Source organism: Chiloscyllium plagiosum, chromosome 1 (assembly GCF_004010195.1).
Source record: "Chiloscyllium plagiosum isolate BGI_BamShark_2017 chromosome 1, ASM401019v2, whole genome shotgun sequence".
Taxonomy (NCBI): Eukaryota; Metazoa; Chordata; class Chondrichthyes; order Orectolobiformes; family Hemiscylliidae; genus Chiloscyllium; species Chiloscyllium plagiosum.
Genome location: NC_057710.1, coordinates 24,727,495 through 24,744,809, shown reverse-complemented (window position 1 = coordinate 24,744,809; position 17,315 = coordinate 24,727,495).

Sequence of the window (17,315 nt, the reverse complement as noted above, 5' to 3'; positions counted from 1 at the left end):
GCTTCAGGCTCTCTGCCTTTATTCCTGATGAAGGGCTTTTGCCCGAAACGTCGATTTTGCCTGTCATCGGATGCTGCCTGAATTGCTGTGCTCTTCCAGCACCACTGATCCAGAATCTGGTTTCCAGCATCTGCAGTCATTGTTTTTACCAAAGTTAAAATGCACACAATACCAGGTTATAGTCCAACAGGTTTATTTGGATGTACAAGCTCTCGGAGCGCTGCTCCTTCATCAGGTAGCAATAAACTCTGTCCTACTCCACTAGCTACCTGACGAAGGAGCAGCGCTCTGAAAGCGTATACTTCCAAATAAGCCTGTTGTTGAAAAGTGTGGTGCTAGACAGGCACAGTGAGTCAGGCAGCATTCGAATAGCAGGAGAGTCGACGTTTTGGGCATAAGCCTGATGAAAGGCTTAATCCCGGTACGTCAATTCTCCTGCTCCTCGGATGCTGCTTGACCCGCTGTGCTTTTCCAGCACCATACTCTTCAACTCTGATCTCCAGCATCTGCAGTCCCCACTTTCTCCTGTAACCTAGTGTTATGTGAATTTTAACATGTTTCATGCAGGCAGCTTCCCAGCACCTTTTCAAAAGGGGATGGATTATAATGTCTCCACAGCCAGTGCCCACACCCCCTGCCATCCTGTGAGTAAATGAAGAAACACCTAATCAATCAGATCAAATGACAAGACTCCAAAAGTTACAAATTTTACTGTAACAAAACTAAGAACAATATTGACAGAACATTATTTAGTTTGTGGAATCATACAATCCCTACAGTGTGGTAGCAGGCCATCAGGCCCAACAAGTCCACACCAACTCTCCGAAGAGGTCTCAACACTGAGCTTGTGCCCCTGTCTTGACCTCAACTTGATTAGGAGAATTGGAGGAAATTGATCATCACCCAGAGAACAGCGGGTCCAGAATCAAGCAGCTGTCTCGACATGTCCAAGAACAAACTGTCATTGACTGGCTGGTCAAGAAGCAACCAGGAGAACATATCATTTGATTGAAGTCAGAGTGTAATTGTGGTGGAGTATTTTACTGACTGGAGAACTGTGAACAGTGGAGTTCTACAAAGATCAGTGCTGGGGCCCCAATTGTTTGCAATATATATAAATTATTTAAATAAAAAATGTCAGTGGTCTGATTAATAAGTTTGCAGATGAGACAAAAATTGGTGGATTTGTGGATAGTCAGGAAGATTGGGAGGCACGGTGACTCAGTGGATAACGCTGCGCCTCCCAGTGCGAGGAATCCGGGTTTGATTCCAGCCTCAGGGCGACTGTCTGTGTGGAGTTTGCACATTCTCCCCGTGTCTGCGTGGGTTTCCTCCCACAATCCAAAGATGTGCAGATTAGGTGAATTGGCCATGCTCAATTGCCCACAGTGATCAGGGATGTGTGAGATAGGTGCATTAGTCAGGGGTAAATGTAGGATAATAGGGGAGGGGAATGGGTTTGGGTGGGATACTCTTCTGAGGGTTGGTGTGGATTTGTTGGGCCAAAGGGCCTGTTTCCACACTGTAGGGATTCTATGAATGTCAATAGGATATAGATCAGCCAGAAAGTTGGGCAGAGGCATGGCAGATGGACTTTAATCTGAACAAGTGTGAGGTGATGCAGTTTAGAAGGTCAAATGCAAGAACAAAGTTAATGGGTGGACCCTTAGGAATATTGATATCCAGAGAGATCTTGGTGTGCAAGTCCATCGCTCCCTGAATGTGGCAACACAAGTGAATACAGTGGTAAAGAAGGCATACAGCTTGCTTGCCTTCACCAGATGGAGTATAGAAGTGGGCAAGTCTAAAGTCTAAACCTAAGCTTTAGTTAGGTTACGTATGGAGTACTGTGCACAGTCTAGTCACCACACTATAGGAAGCATGTGTAGGCTTTCAAGAGGGTGCAAAAGAGGCTGACCAGGATGTTGCCTGGATTGGAGTGTGTTAGCTATGAGGAGAGGATGGACAAACTTGGATTGTTTAAGGTCTCTTTCCTTGGGCAAGGGAGTCCAGAACGAGAGGACCTAGGTTTATGCTGAGTGGGGAAAGAATTAGAAAGCACCTGAAGGGTAGTTTTTTCAGGCGGAGGGGTGTACAGAACAAGCTGCCAGAGGAAGTGATGGAGGTGAGTACAATTACAACATTTAAAAGGCACTTGATGGGTATATGATTAGGGAGGGTTGAAAGGGATATAGGCCAAATGTTGGCAAATGGGACTAGGTCAGATTGGGATGTCTGGTCAGCATGGATGAGCTGAAAGGAAGGCTGTGTTTCCGTGCTGTAGAGCTCAATAACTCTAGAACGTCAGAGGCTGAGGGGCAACCTTATGGAAATACTTAAAATTCTGAGAGGCATGGACAGGATGGGTTAGTCAAATCTTTTTCCCAGGGTAGAAATGTCAAATACAATAGAGAATAGGTTAAGGTGAGAGTGCAAAAGCTTAAGGAAAATGTGCAGGGCAAGTCTTTTTTTTAAACACAGAGGGTGCCTGGAACGTGCAGAGGAGGTGATAAAAGCAGACACAATCGCAAAGCTTAAGAGGCATTCAGACAGACACCTGAATAGGCATGGAACAGAGGGATATGGCCCATGTGCAGACAGATGGGATTAGTTTAGAATGGTCTCATGGTTGGCGCTGACATGATGGGCCAAAGGATTTGTTACTTTGCTGTACGTTCTATGTTCCATGTTCTTAACTACACTCTGGGCAATTAAGGATGGTCAATAAATGGCAGCCCAGCCAGTGACACCCATATTCTGTGAATGATTAAGACAAAACTTCATTGCAGTTAACAAAACAAATGAGGGAACTTGCCGACATTACAGAGATAAGGTAGTAAAGTTAAGGAACATGGGAGATTTTCCTCATTTCTGTCACCAAATAGGTCATTCAGCAGTCACGGTAAGCGTGAGTTTATCAAGTTCATGTAACATCTGTCCCTGTTCCAGTTATATCCCCATTGTGATAAAGCATCATTTCACAAATAGAGACAAGGTAACAGTCAGCAGAAAATCTTTTTTCATTATTTATTCAATCACAAGCTGTGAGCATTGCCGGCTAGGTACTTATTGCTCATCGCTATTTGTATTTGAGAAGTTGATGGTAAAGCACTGTCTGAAAACTTTGCAATTGTCAGTTGATATCTCAACAGTTTCATGCTGTGAATAGTCCCTGTGAGTAGTCACTAGGTGGCAGGGTAATCATGGGATAAATCATCTTCAAACGCCATGACCCTCAATATTATAAACTAATCTCAGATCCACTCCACAAATCTATTACCCTTCAGTTTATTTGAATAAGAATTAATTATTTTAAAGCTAAAATGCAATCATAGTATCTAATTTTGGAAATTGTTTGGCTAATTGTCTTTATTTGCAAATCGAGTTAAAAGCTATGAAATTATTCTTTAACTATGAAATGGACTGGTGGGAATTGACAGTTAAAAGGTACCTGGTGCCCTCCTGCAATAACAAAACATAAGGGAGGTATCCCCACAAAATACAAAGTCCATTTATCCCCAGGGCAGTGTATCACCAGCCTTTTTTCCAAAGGACAATTCAACAATGGAAGGATTTTCCCATTTGCAGTCTTCTGCTTTTCACTCCCTTAACTGTGCAACCAATTAGCTGGATGCATTTTCCTGGTCAGAGAAGCATTAATCCTTGCGACTGGCAAGATCTTCCAGCTGGCACACCATTTCAGATGCTTCAAACCAGGAACTATATCTGTCGTACAACTGCTCAACTCTGAAGTTGAAAGATGTCACAAAAGAAATGCAAACTAACTTCCCGCTTTAAGCGGCTGGTCAACCGGCTGTGGAAATGGGGTCAATGCTTTTCCCTGCTCACTTCCCAAGGAGTCAGAGTAGATGTGGAGAGGTTATTTCCCCATGGGGGACAGTTTAGGATCAGAGGGCATAATCTCACAGCAAAGGGTTAGCTGCTTAAGGTAGAGTTAAGGGAGGTAGGGAGTCTGTGAAATTCTTTACTGCTGGTTCATTAAGTAGGCCAAGATAGATTTTTAATCAGTGAAGGACACAATGGTTATAGGTAAAACACAAGAAAGTGGAGTTGAGTATTATTAGATCAGCCAACAATGAGCAGACGTAATGAACTGAATGGACTACTTCAGCTCCAAGAACTTATGCTTTTATGAACAATTAACAGTCATCGTTAGTCCAACTCTCTATTCCAGTTTTTTTTTAAATTGAATCAAATCTGCCATAATAAGATTCAAACCTGCATTGCCCAAATATTGGCCTTGGGTGCTGGATTGTTAGTCCAAAAAGATAACACTACCACTATACCACCTACTAGTAACCTTTAATTCCTCTTTGTACTCTTGTATTGCATTAACCACTTTGAATCATGTAACTGTGCTTTAATTGATTTCCTATGAATGAATGGAAAATAGTTGTGAAAATCTGTGTTGAAATAAATGCACAGAGGCCTGTGCACCATTACCAAGTCACCCTTTATTTACTTGTGGGAGAAAGTGAGGACTGCAGATGCTGGAGATCGGAGTCAAGACTGTGGTGCTGGAAAAGCACAGCAGGTCAGGCAGCATCTGAGGAGTGGGGGAAGGCTGAAGGAAGGAAGAGCAATCTGGGGACTTTTTTCAGCCAGGGGAGCAGACAGGCATTTCTGCGGCTGCTGATGTGACTCCAGGGTGGTGTGTTGCTTCCCTTGTGCCAAGGTCAGGGATGTCACTGAACAACTGCAAGGCATCTTGAAAGGGGAGGGTGATGAGTTTGAGGTTGTGTTACATGTTGATACCAACAATATGGGCAAAGGGAGAAACGAGGTCTAGCATTAAGAATTCAGGGAGCTAGGCAGTAGATTAAAAAGCAGGACCTCAATGGTTATAATATCTGGATTACTCTCAGTGCCACATATTAGGGAGTTTGGAAATAGGAAAACAGGACAGATGAATACGTGGCTCAAGTACTGGTGCAATGGGAGGGTTTTAGATTCCTGAATTATTGGCACTGCTTTTGACGGAGGTGGGACATGTACAAACAGGATGGTCTACACCTGAGCCACATTGGGACCAATATCCTTGCAGGTAGGTTTGCTAGCATTGTTGGGAGGAGTTTGAATTCTTTTGACAGGGGAACAGGGCATAGAATATTGATGAAGCAGAGGCACATCATGCTACAGCAAAGGAAGCAAGTCACTGTGAGTTTAGCTATGTAGAGTGTCAAGAGAGTAATGCAAAGGTGTTTACTTTAATGCTCAGAGTTAATAGTAAGACTGATGAGTTAATGGTGTGGTTTGACACATGGAAGTATGATATTGTTGCCATCACAGAAACGTGGTTGAGGGAAGGGCTGGGCTGGCAACTCAACATTCTGGGGTATAGGATTTTTAGGTGAGACAGAAGAGTGTGTAAAAAGGGTGGTGGTGTGGCACCATTGATTAAGGAGCCAATTACAGCAATGAGAGATGATATCTTGGAAGGGTCTTCAGACAAGACTTTGTGGGTAGAACTTAGGGATGTTAACAGGGCAGCTATTTTACTGGGAGGGTATTATAGGCCCCCAAAGAGTCAGTGGGAAATAGAGGATCAAATATGTACACAGAGGTGTGTGAGAGTGATAATTGGATAGTTATACTATGGGATTTCGACTTTCCGAACATAAATTGGGATTGTCATGATGTTAAAGATTTAGAAGGGGCAGATTTCTTGAAATGTATCCAGGTCGAAGGCCCAACAAGGGATGGCACAGTGCCAGATCTGCTTCTGGAGAAAGAAGCCAGGCAAGTGTTTGGTGTGGCAGCGAGGGAACATTTAGACAAAAGAACAACAGCAACTGAGTATGGCTCAAATCAGTTCTGGACCAGGAAAAAGAATGCCTGCAAAAGATGGCTTTGGATTGGAGGAAGGCAGATTTTATTAAAATAAAGCAGGATCTGCCCACAGTAGACTGAGAACAGCGAGGCAAAAGTGAGGACTGCAGATGCTGGAAACCAGAGTTTAGATTAGATGCTGCCTGGCCTGCTGTGCTTTTCCAGCACCACTCTAATCTAAAGACTGAGAACAGCTCCTTGCGGGTAAGCCTACAATGGAACAATGGGGAGCATTCAAATAGGAGCTGGGGAGAGCACAGGTCCAACATGTACCCTTTACAGGGAAATGCAGCAGCAATATGTTCAGGGAACCCTGGATGTCTAGAACAATTCAGAACTGAATAAGAAAGAAGAGTAGGGCTTTTAGCAAGTCTAAAGGAAACAATTCAGCTGTGGTCCGAGAGGAAAACATAAAGTACAGGAGGGACCTTAAGAAAGCAATTAGAGCAAAAACAGACATGAAAAGGGACTTGCAAACATGATTAGGGAGAATCCTAAGGTATTTTTAAAATATATTTAAGGGAGGAGGTTAGCCAGAGAAAGAGTAGGGGCCACAAGGGATAAAGGGGGCAAACTGTGTGAAAGCCACAAAATATTGGAAGGATCTTGAATGAATACTTCTCTGCGGTCTTCAATCTGAAAAGAGGAACGTGAATATGGAATTCAAGAAAAGGGATGTGAGGAATGTGCATAGGAAATAGGGAAGTATTGGAGGCTGTGTTGGGCTGAAAAACAGATAAATCCCCTGGCTTGGCCATCGCAGGCAGCTGTGGGAAACGAGGCAGGAAATTGCAGGGGCCCTGACAGAATTTTTTATTTCCTCTCTGACCACAGGGGGAGTGCCCGAGGACTGAAGGATGACTAGTGTGGTTCCACATTTTTGAAAGGGGTGGTAGAGATGAGCCAGGACATTTATAGATCAGTGAGTCTCAAGTCAGTGGTAGGGCAACTTTTGGACAAAATTCCATGGAGTGAATTAATATCCACGTGGAAGAGCATGGGTTAATTAGGGATAGTCAGCATGGCTTTGTCAGACGGATGTCATGCTTAACATATTTGTCAGAATTTTCTGAAAATGTGGTCAAGTGTATGGATGACTGAAATCCAGCTGTTGTAGTTTTGTTTGGTTTTTAGCAAAGCTTTTGACAAGGTCTCACGGGGAAAAGGTCAGAGCACATGCAGTGGTGAGATGATTCAGAAACTGACTTAGTAATAGGGCCGGGAGAAAGTGAGGACTGCAGATGCTGGAGGTCAGAGCTGAAAATGTGTTGCTGGAAAAGCGCAGCAGGTCAGGCAGCATCCAAGGAGCAGGAGAATCGACGTTTCGGGCTTGAGCCCTTTTTCAGCGGCCACAAGGATCAGTACTGGGACCATTATTGCTTTTTATTTACATAAATGATATAAATGAAAATGCAAGGGGAATATTAACCAAATTTGCAGAAGACACCAAGATTGGTGGTGTGATTAATAGCAAAGAAGATGCTTGTAGGTTACAGGAAGATAGAAATGGGTTAGTCAGATGGCAGACCAGTACTTAACCCTGATAAGCGTGAAATGTTTGGAAGAAGAAACAAGATGAGGGAGTATTTAATGAATGGCAGGGCATGTGATAGCTCAGAGGAACAGAGGGATCTTGGGGTAATTATTGACAGGTCCCCGAAGTCAGCAAACCACATGACTAGGATAATTAAGAAGACATATGGGATACTGGCTTTCATCAGAGTTTAAGAACAAGGAGGTAATGTTGGAATTGTACAGATTGTTGTTCACATCATAGCTGGAGCACTGTGTGCAGCTCTGGTCACCTCACAACAGGAAGGATGTGATAGCACTACACAGTGTACAGAGGAGTTTCACCAGCATGTTGCCACGGATGGAGAATTTGAGCTATGAGGAGAGACTAGATAGACTTGGATTCTTTTCTCTAGTGCAGAAAAGACTGAGAGGGGATGTAACTGAGGTGCATAATGGGTGTGTAGAGAACAGCTGTTGCCCTTGATTGAGGGGTCAATCATGAGAGGGCATAGTTTTAGAGTAAGTGTCAGAAGATTCAGTTTTGGGAAAAACTTTTTCTCTCAGTGGTGTTGGGAATCTGGAATGCACTGTCTGGGAAGGTAGTGAAGGCAGGAAACATTACAACCTCTTAAAAATATTTGGATGAACACTTGAGATATCAAAACATTCAGGAAAATGCAGGAAAATGCAGGAAATTGGGATTAGCGCACTTTTAGTGGTAGTTATGTCAGTGCAAATTCGATGGGCTGAAGGGCCTTTGCGCAGTGTATGAATCTATGAAAAGTCTGCAAGATATTGACAATGGCTAGGTTTGAAAGTGCCACGAAAGTTGGAGATAAAATCCCAGACAGCTGCCTGTCTCTCTTCAAGTGTAACTTTGAAGAAAGGCTAGCTGAATTAAATGGGCCAATACCAGCTAATACTTCAGATAAAGAAGGATCACTGGATCTGAAGTGTTAATTCTGCTTTGTCTCCACAGATGCTGCCAGACCTGCAGAGTTTCTCCAGCAATTCTGTTTTTGTTTCACCACCTTACGTGGCACAGTCATAACAAAACAAGATATATATCAGTTTTTTCCTGTCCAGGAAAGACAGAACGGAGGTGATGTTGGGACCAGGAGGTTGTCGGGAAGGTAAGTGAACAGTATATATTTGGGGAGGCTAAACCCAAAATACTTCATGTATGGTATCTCCCTCCCGTTACCAATCATAAGAAAAGGACTCGGGAAGGTAAGGTCTTTTTCTTTTCTTTTATATATTTAAGTGCATTGTTTGGTATTGGTTAGTTGAGTTAAAGCTAAGGCTTACAATGGCAAGGGACCTCAGACCCATGGTATATGACTCTTGCTTGATGTGGGAGCTCAGGGATGTGGTTGGTGTTCCTGACTCTTACACTTGCAGGAAGTGTGTCCAGCTGCAGCTCTTGTTTGACCGCATGATGGCTCTGGAGCTGTGGATGGACTCACTGTAGAACATCCGCGATGCTGAGGAGGTCGTGGATAGCACGTTTAGTGAATTGGTCACACCGCAGAATTAGAACTGCTGAGGGAGACAGTGAATGGGTGACCAAAAGGCAGAGAAAGAGTAGGAAGGCAGTGCAGGTGTCTGTGGTCATCTCCCTCCCAAACAGGTATACCGTTTTGGATATTGTTGGGGGAGATGGCTCACCAGGAGAGGGCAGCAGTTGCCAGGATCACGGACCTGTGGCGGGCACTGCTGTTCAGAAGGGCGGGAAAAAGACTCGTAGGGCCATAGTCTTAGAGGATTCTATTGTAAGAGTAGGTGGGCAGTTCTGTGGCCAAAAACGAGACTCCCGGATGGTATGTTGCCTCCCAGCTGCTCGAGTTAGGGAGGTCACCGATCGGCTGCAGAGCATTCTGAAAGGGGAGGTCCTGAAAGCAGAATTCAGGGAGCTAGGAGAGAAGTTAAAGAGGAGGACGTCAAAGGTAGTGATCGCGGGATTACTACTAGTGCCACATGCCAGCCAGGGTAAAAATGAAAGAATTGGCAGGATGAGCACATGGCTTGAGGGATGGTGTAGGAGAGAGGGGTTCAGACTTGTGGGACATTAGGACCGGTTTGGGGAATGCCGGACTATTATAAACCTCACTGGAACTAATGTTCTTGGGGAAGATATTGCTACTGCTGTTGGGAAGAGTTTAAGTTAATTTGGCCCGAGCTGGGATGCCGAAGAGAAGACAAGTGGACAGTGAGGTGGAAAAACTAGAGACTGTAAGGATCATGAAGTTAGCACTACCAAGGGGAAGAGTAGGCAGAGAGCAGATGAACGCGAAGAAACTGGTGGCCTGAAGTGCATCTACTTTAATGCAAGGAGTATAGTGGGTAAGGCAGACATACTTAGGGCTTGGATTGGTGCCTGGGAATATGACGTTATTGTGATCACAGAGACTTGGTTGAAGGAAGGGCATGTTTGGCAAATAAATGTTCCAGGATATAAATGCTTCAGACAGGACAGGGAGGGAAGTAAAAGGGGGGGGTGGAGTTGCATTGCTGGTCAGGGATGATATCACGACTGTGCTAAAGGAGGACACTATGGAGGGCTTGAGCAATGAGGCATTATGGGTGGAGCTGAGAAATAAGAAGGGTGCAGTTACATTGTTGGGGCTGTATTACAGGCCTCCCAAAAGTGAGTGTGAGGTAGAAGAACAAATAGGTAAACAGATGTAGAGGCAACAGGGTGGTGATGATGGGAGATTTTAATTTTCCCAACATTGACTGGGATGCACTTAGAGTCAGAGGTCTGGATGGGGCAGAATTTGTAAGAAACATCCAGGAAAGTTTTCTGGAGCAATAAGCCAATAGTCCGACGAGGAAAGGGGCCATATTGGATCTGGTATTACAGAGTGAGCCAGGCCAGGTGATGGAAGTTGTGGTGGGGGATTTCTTTGGGAACAGTGACCACAATTCCGTAAGTTTTAGAATACTCATAGACAAAGATGACACTGGTCCTTAGGGAAGAGTACTAAACCGGGCCAAGGCCAATTACATCAAAATTCGGCAGGAACTGGGAAATATGGATTCAGAGCAGCTATTTCAAGAGAAGTCCACATTTGATATATGGGAGGCTTTCACAGATAGGTAGTGCAGGATAGGCATGTCCCTTTGAGAACAATAGATAGGAAAGGCAGGATTCATGAACCCTGGATGACAGGAGAAATTGTGCGACTAGCTAAGAGGAAAAGGGAAGCATACATAAGGTCCAGGCAGCTAAGAACAGAACGGGCCCTGGAGGAAAATCGGCAGAGTAGGACCAATCTTAAACGAGGAATCAAGCAGGCTAAAAGGGGTCATGAAATAACTTTAGTGAGCAGAATTAAGGAGAATCCCAAGGCCTTTTATTCATATATAAAAAGCAAGAGGATAACGAGAGAAAAGGTTGGTCCACTATAGGATAAGGAAGGAAAGGTTGTGTGTCGAACCTGAGAAAATGGGTGAGATTCTCAATGATTACTTTGCATCAGTGTTCACTGAGGAGAGGGACGTGATGAATGTTAAGATTAGAGATAGAGGTTTGTTTCCTCTGGATCACGTTGACATAAGGAGGGAGGATGTATTGGGTAGGCTAAAGGATATTAAGGTGGACAAATCCCCAGGACTGGATGGAATCTATCCCAGGTTGCTGAGGGAGGTGAGAGAGGAAATAGTTGGGGCCCTGACAGATATCTTTGTAGCATCCTTAAACACAGGTGAGGTGCCAGAGGACTGGAGAGTTGCTAATGTTGTCCCCTTGTTCAAGAAAAGTACTAGGGATATTCTGGGTAACTACAGACCAGTGAGCCTGACATCAGTGGTGGTAAAGTTGCTGGAGAAGGTGCTGAGGGATAAAATCTATTTATATTTGGAAAGGAATAGGCTTATCAGTGATAGGCCACATGATTTTGTGTGGAGGACATCATGCCTTACCAACTTAAAAGAGTCCTTTGAGGAAGTGACCAAGTTGATGAATGAAGGAAGGCCTGTAGATGTCATATACATGGACTTTAGTAAGGCATTTGATAAAGGTCCCCATGGTAGAATGGAGAAAGTGATGTCACATGGTGTGCAGGGTGTTCTAGCTAGGTGGATAAAGAACTGGTTGAGCAACAGGAGACAGAGAGTAGTAGTTGAAGGGAGTTTCACGAAATGGAGGAAAGTGACCAGTGGTGTTCCACAGGGATCAGTATTGGGGTCACTGTTGTTTGTAATATACATAAATGACCTGGAAGAGAGCATTGGCGGTCTGATCAGTAAGTTTGCAGATGACACAAAGATTGGTGACTGGCAAAGAATACAGGAGAACATAGATAGACTAGAGAGTTGGGCGGAGAAGTAGCAGATGGAGTTCAATCCAGGCAAATGTGAGGTGATGCATCTTGGGAAGTCTAATTCTTGAGTGAACTATACTGTGAATGGAAGAGCCTTGGGAAAAGTTGATGAGCAGAGAGATCTGGGAGTTCAGGTCCATTGTACCCTGAAGGTGGATAGGTGGATAGAGTGGTCAAGAAGGCATATAGTATGCTTGCCTTTATTGGACGGGGTATTGAGTATAAGAGCTGGCAGGTCATGTTAAAATTGTACAAGACATTGGTTCAGCCGCATTTAGAATACTGTGTACAGTTTTGGGCGCCACATTACCAAAAGGATGTGGACGCTTTGGAGAGGGTGCAGAGAAGGTTTACGAGGATGTTGCCTGGTATGGAAGGTGTCAGCGATTAAGAGAGGTTGAATCGGTTAGGATTGTTTACATTAGATAAAAAGGAGATTGAGGGGGGAACTTGATTGAGGTCTACAAAATCATGAAGGGTATAGACAGGGTAGATAGAGATAAGCTTTTTCTCAGGGTGAGGGATTCAATAACAAAAGGTTATGCACTCAAGGTGAGAGGTGAAATGTTTAAGGGGGATTTTAGAGGCAAGTACTTTACACACAGGTGCCTGAAATGCGTTGCCAGCAGAGATAGTAGAGGCAGGCACGGTAGATTCATTTAAGGAGCACCTGGACAGATGCATGAGTAGGTGGGGAGCAGAGGGATACAGATCCTTAGGAATTGGAGTATAGGTTTAAACAGTGGATTTGGATCGGCACAGGCTTGGAGGGCCGAAGGGCCTGCTCCTGGGCTGTAAATTTTCTTTGTTCTATTTTCTGTGTTCATATTAAAAGGACATCATAATTAACTTGTTTTTGCAGCCAGGTCAGTTTGGTCAGTTGCTCTGAGAATGTGCTATGAGATCTGATGATGGATTGCTCACCTGAGACAGACCCTGGATTGTGGGACCTCAGAGCACCCATTGTTATTGTGAGCATGTGTGATTACCTTTTACTGTAACAGTGTGCACTACATTAAGTAGAACCACATCCAAAGTTATTGCGTGCCATTGGTATCTGGGCTAGGACCTTTAGATCCAAAAAGGGGTGTTTACAGTGGGATGCGCCAGCCAGGAGATCTGGAAGATACAGACCTGGCAGAACATACTGAGGATAGGTTAGTCACAATGTACAATGCAAAGCAAATGACCCTGGTGGGATCCAGTTGCCCTGGAGGGGAACTGTATTGGAGAGGAGTGTAGTTATCTGTGAGGTAACTGCAATGCAACAATGAATGGTGGGCGGAAGTGAGGACTGCAAATGCTGGAGATTAGAGTTGGGATTGTGGTGCTGGAAAAGCACAGCAGGTCAGGCAGCATCCGTGGAGCAGGAGAATCGACATTTCAGGCAATGAAGGGCTTTTGCCCGAAACGTCGATTTCCTGCCTTCGGATGCTGCCTGACCTGCTGTGCTTTTCCAGCACCACACACTCAAGTGAATGGTGGGATCCACTTTGTAAACCAATTCCAAAAAGGACTATGGATAAATGAAACTTAGTCAGGAATTAGACAAGAGTTCATAGTACTTAAGTTGGGAGCACGACAGTAACTTGGTTGCTGTTGAGAAAAGGAACGACAAAGAAAAATGCTTATGCATAAATCTCAACTTGTTACCCTTTGTGTGTGTGTGTGTGTGTGTGCATGTGTGTGTATATGCGTGTGTGTATGTGTGTATGCGTGTGTGTGTGTATGTGTGTGTGTGTATGTGTATATGTGTGTGTGTATGTGTGTGTGTGTGTCTGAGTGTGTGTGAGTCAGAGAGCGTGTGTGTGAGAGTCAGAGAGAGAGCATGTACTTGGGTATATGAGTCACAGAGTGAGTGTGTGTGTGTGCCAGAGCGAGTGTGTGTGAGTGTGTGTGGTTTATGGCACTGTTCTGTACTTTGTGTGTCATCTGTTCAAGCCAGCAGAGATTCATTAACCCTCTATGGTCTAGCCTTGTTTAATGTGTGTATATAATCATAGGAAAATTGATAAAAAAACATGTTAAAATGCGTGTTTCATTCATGGAAAATAATTGTTCTGCTTGTGGTGAATGGAATTAGTGGAAGGATCCCTCTTGGATGAGATGTAATAAAGTGAATAAAGATATCCATGGGATAGGGAAATTGCGAAGTCTGTCAATTCAAACTTGGAGAACACCTTTTCCTTGTCTCTTTGTGTTTGCAAGAGACTGTTCTTAATTAGTAGTTTGAGAAACCTTCCTTTAAAGCAAAACTTATCGTAAATTAAACAAGTGCTGCAGAGCTTATGTGTCAGTGTAAGGATGCTTCCATCAGTGACATGAGAGTGATTGAGCATGCCTGTGCAAGTTTAATGTTATGCGAAGTTATAGATCTACTGCGTTCCATGTGGAAGCTCATAAGATTTCTTTTGTTTGGGCACTGCAGACACTGGAGAGTCAGTTGAAAAGTATGGCACTGGAAAAGTACAGCATCTGAGGAACAGGAGAGTCGACGTTATGGGCATAAGCCCTTCATCAGGAATGTTGGGGGCAAGGAAGGGGGCTGAGAGATAAATAGGAGCGTGGGTGTGGGGAGGGGAAATAAGGAAACTGGAGAAGTTGATGTTGATGCCATGTGGTTAAAAGGTCCCAAGACAGGAGATAAGACATTCTTCCTCCAGGGCCTCGGGTGGCTTGCATTTGACAGTGGAGGAGGCCCAAGACTTGCATGTCCTTGGCAGAGTGGGAGAGGGTGTTGAAGTGGTCAGCCATAGGGGGTTGGACTTTCTTGGTGCATGTGTCCCAGCAATGCTCCCTGAAATGTTCCACGAGTTGGGATCTGGTCTTCCCATTACATTGAAAGCAATGGACACAGTAGAAAGAACAAAGAACAAAGAAAATTTCCAGCCCAGGAGCAGGCCCTTCAGCCTTCCAAGCCTGAGCCGATCCAAATCCACTGTCTAAATCTGTCGCCCAATTCCTAAGCATCTGTATCCCTCTGCTCCCCACCTACTCATGCATCCGTCTAGACACACAGTAAATTAGTCTACCGTACCTACCTCTACTACCTCTGCTGGCAATGCGTACCACCCTCTGTGTAAATTACTTGCCGTGTGAATTCCCCTTAAACCTTTCACCTCTCTCCTCGAAAGCGGGACCTCTCGTTATTGAATCCTTCACCCTGGGAAAAAGCTTATCTCTATCTACCCTGTCTATACCCTTCATGATTTTGTAGACCTCAATCAGGTCCCCCCCCATCTCCTTTTTATCTAATGAAAGCAATCCTAACCTACTCAACCTCTCTTCATAGCTAACATCTTCCATATCGGACAATATCCTCATAAACCTTCTCTGCATACTCTCCAATGCGTCCACATCCTTTTGGTAATCTGGCAACCAGAACTGTACACAGTATTCTAAATGCAGCCAAATCAATGTCTTGTACAATTTTAACATGACCTGCCAGCTCTTATACTCAATACCCCGTCTGATGAAGGCAAGCATACAATATGACTTCTTGACCACTCTATCCACCTGTGCAGCAACCTTCAGGGTACAAAGGACCTGAACTCCCAGATCTCTCTGCTCATCAACATTTCTCAAGGCTCTTCTGTTTACAGTATAATTCCCAAAATGCATCACCTCACATTTGCCTGGATTGCGCTCCATCTGTCACTTTTCCGCCCAACTCTCCAGTCTATCTATTCTCCAGTATTTTTTGACAGTCCCTTTTGCTTTCTGCTACTCCACCAATCTTTGTGACATCTGCAAACTTGCTGATCATACCAACAGTGCCCTCTTCCAGATCATTTATATGTATTACAAACAACAGTGGCCCCAACACTGACCCCCAGGACAACATTGATCACCTTTCTCCATTTCAAGAAACTCCTTTCAACTACTACTCTCTGTCTCCTGTTGCTCAACGAGTTTTTTTATCCACCTAGCTAGAACACCCTGCACACCATGTGACATCACTTTCTCCATTAGTTTACCATGGGGAACCTTATCAAATGCCTTACTAAAGTCCATGTATATGATATCTACAGCCCTTCCTTCATCTATCAACTTGGTGACTTCCTCAAAGAACTTTACCATGGTGAACTTTATCAAACACCTTAATAAATGCCATATATATGACATCTACAGCTCTTCTTTCATAGATGAGGTGTTTAGATGTGCAGGAAAATCTCTGCTGGATGTGAAAAGATCTTTTGGGGCCTTGGACGGAGGTGAGAGGGGAGGTGTGGGTGCAGGTTTTACACCTCGTGCAGCAGCAATGGAAGATGCCAGGTGCGGAGGGTGAGTTGTTGGGGGGCGTGGACTTAATGAGGGAGTCATGGAAGGAACACCTTCCACCCTGACCTTCTGATCACATGGACCATCTCAGACAACTCCCTCCCCTTCCGAGATCTCTCCATCTCTGGTGACCAACTTAACAGAGACAATAATTTCAAACCCATCACCTCCCACAGCTACCTGGACGAGCCCTCTTCCAATCCCCCTCTCCTGTAAAAATGCGATCCCTTAATTCCAATTCCTCCACCTCCATTGTATCTGCTCCCAGGAGGAGCAATTCCATTCCAGAACATTCCAGACAGTCTCCCATTTCAAGGGTGGCAATTTCCCCTCCCATGTGTTCAATAATGCCCTCCAGTGCATCTCCTCCATTTCCCACACCTTTGTTCTTTAATCACACTCCTCCAATTGCAACCCCTCTGTCCTCACCTTCCACCCCACTAATCTCTGGATACACAGCATTATCTTCCGTCATTTCCACTACCTAGAATCATAGAATTCCTACAGTAGGGAAACGGGCCCTTCGGCTCAGCAATTCCACACCAACCCTCCAAAGAGGAACCCACCCAGACCCATTCCCCTACTACTCTACATTTATCCCTGACTAATGCACCTAATGCACCTATGGGAGACTGGTTAGCAAGGTTAAATCTCATGGAATACTGGGAGAACTAGCCATTTGGATACAAAACTGCTCAAAGGTAGAAAACAGAGGGTGATGGTGGAGGGTTGTTTTTCAGACTGGAGACCTGTGACTAATAATGTACCACAAGGATCGGTGCTGGGTCCACAACTTTTCATCATTTATGATTGGTCAGAGCATTGAATACAGGAGTTGGGAGGTCATGTTGCAGCTGTTCAGGACATTGGTTAGGCGCTATTGGAATATTGCTTGCAATTCTGGTCTCCTTCCTATCAGAAAAATGTTGTAAAACATGAAAAGGTTCAGAAAAGATTTCCAAGAATGTTACCAGGTTTGGAGGCTGAATGGACTGGGGCTGTTTTCCCAGAGCGTCGGAGGCTGAGGGGTGACCTCAGAGGTTTATAAAATCATGAAGGGCATGGATAAGATAAATAGACAAAGTATTTTCCCTGGAGTAGGGGTGTCTACAACTAGAGGGCATAGGTTTAGGGTGAGAAGGGAAAGATGTAAAAGGGACCTAAGGGGCAACTTTTTCACGGAGAGGGTGGTGCGTATATGGAATGAGCTGCCAGAGGATGTGGTGGAGGCTGGTACAATTGCAACATTTAAAAGGCATCTGGATGTGTATATAAATAGAAAGGGTTTAGAGGGATATGGACCAAGTGCTGGCAAATGGGACTAGATTGGGTTGGGATATCTGG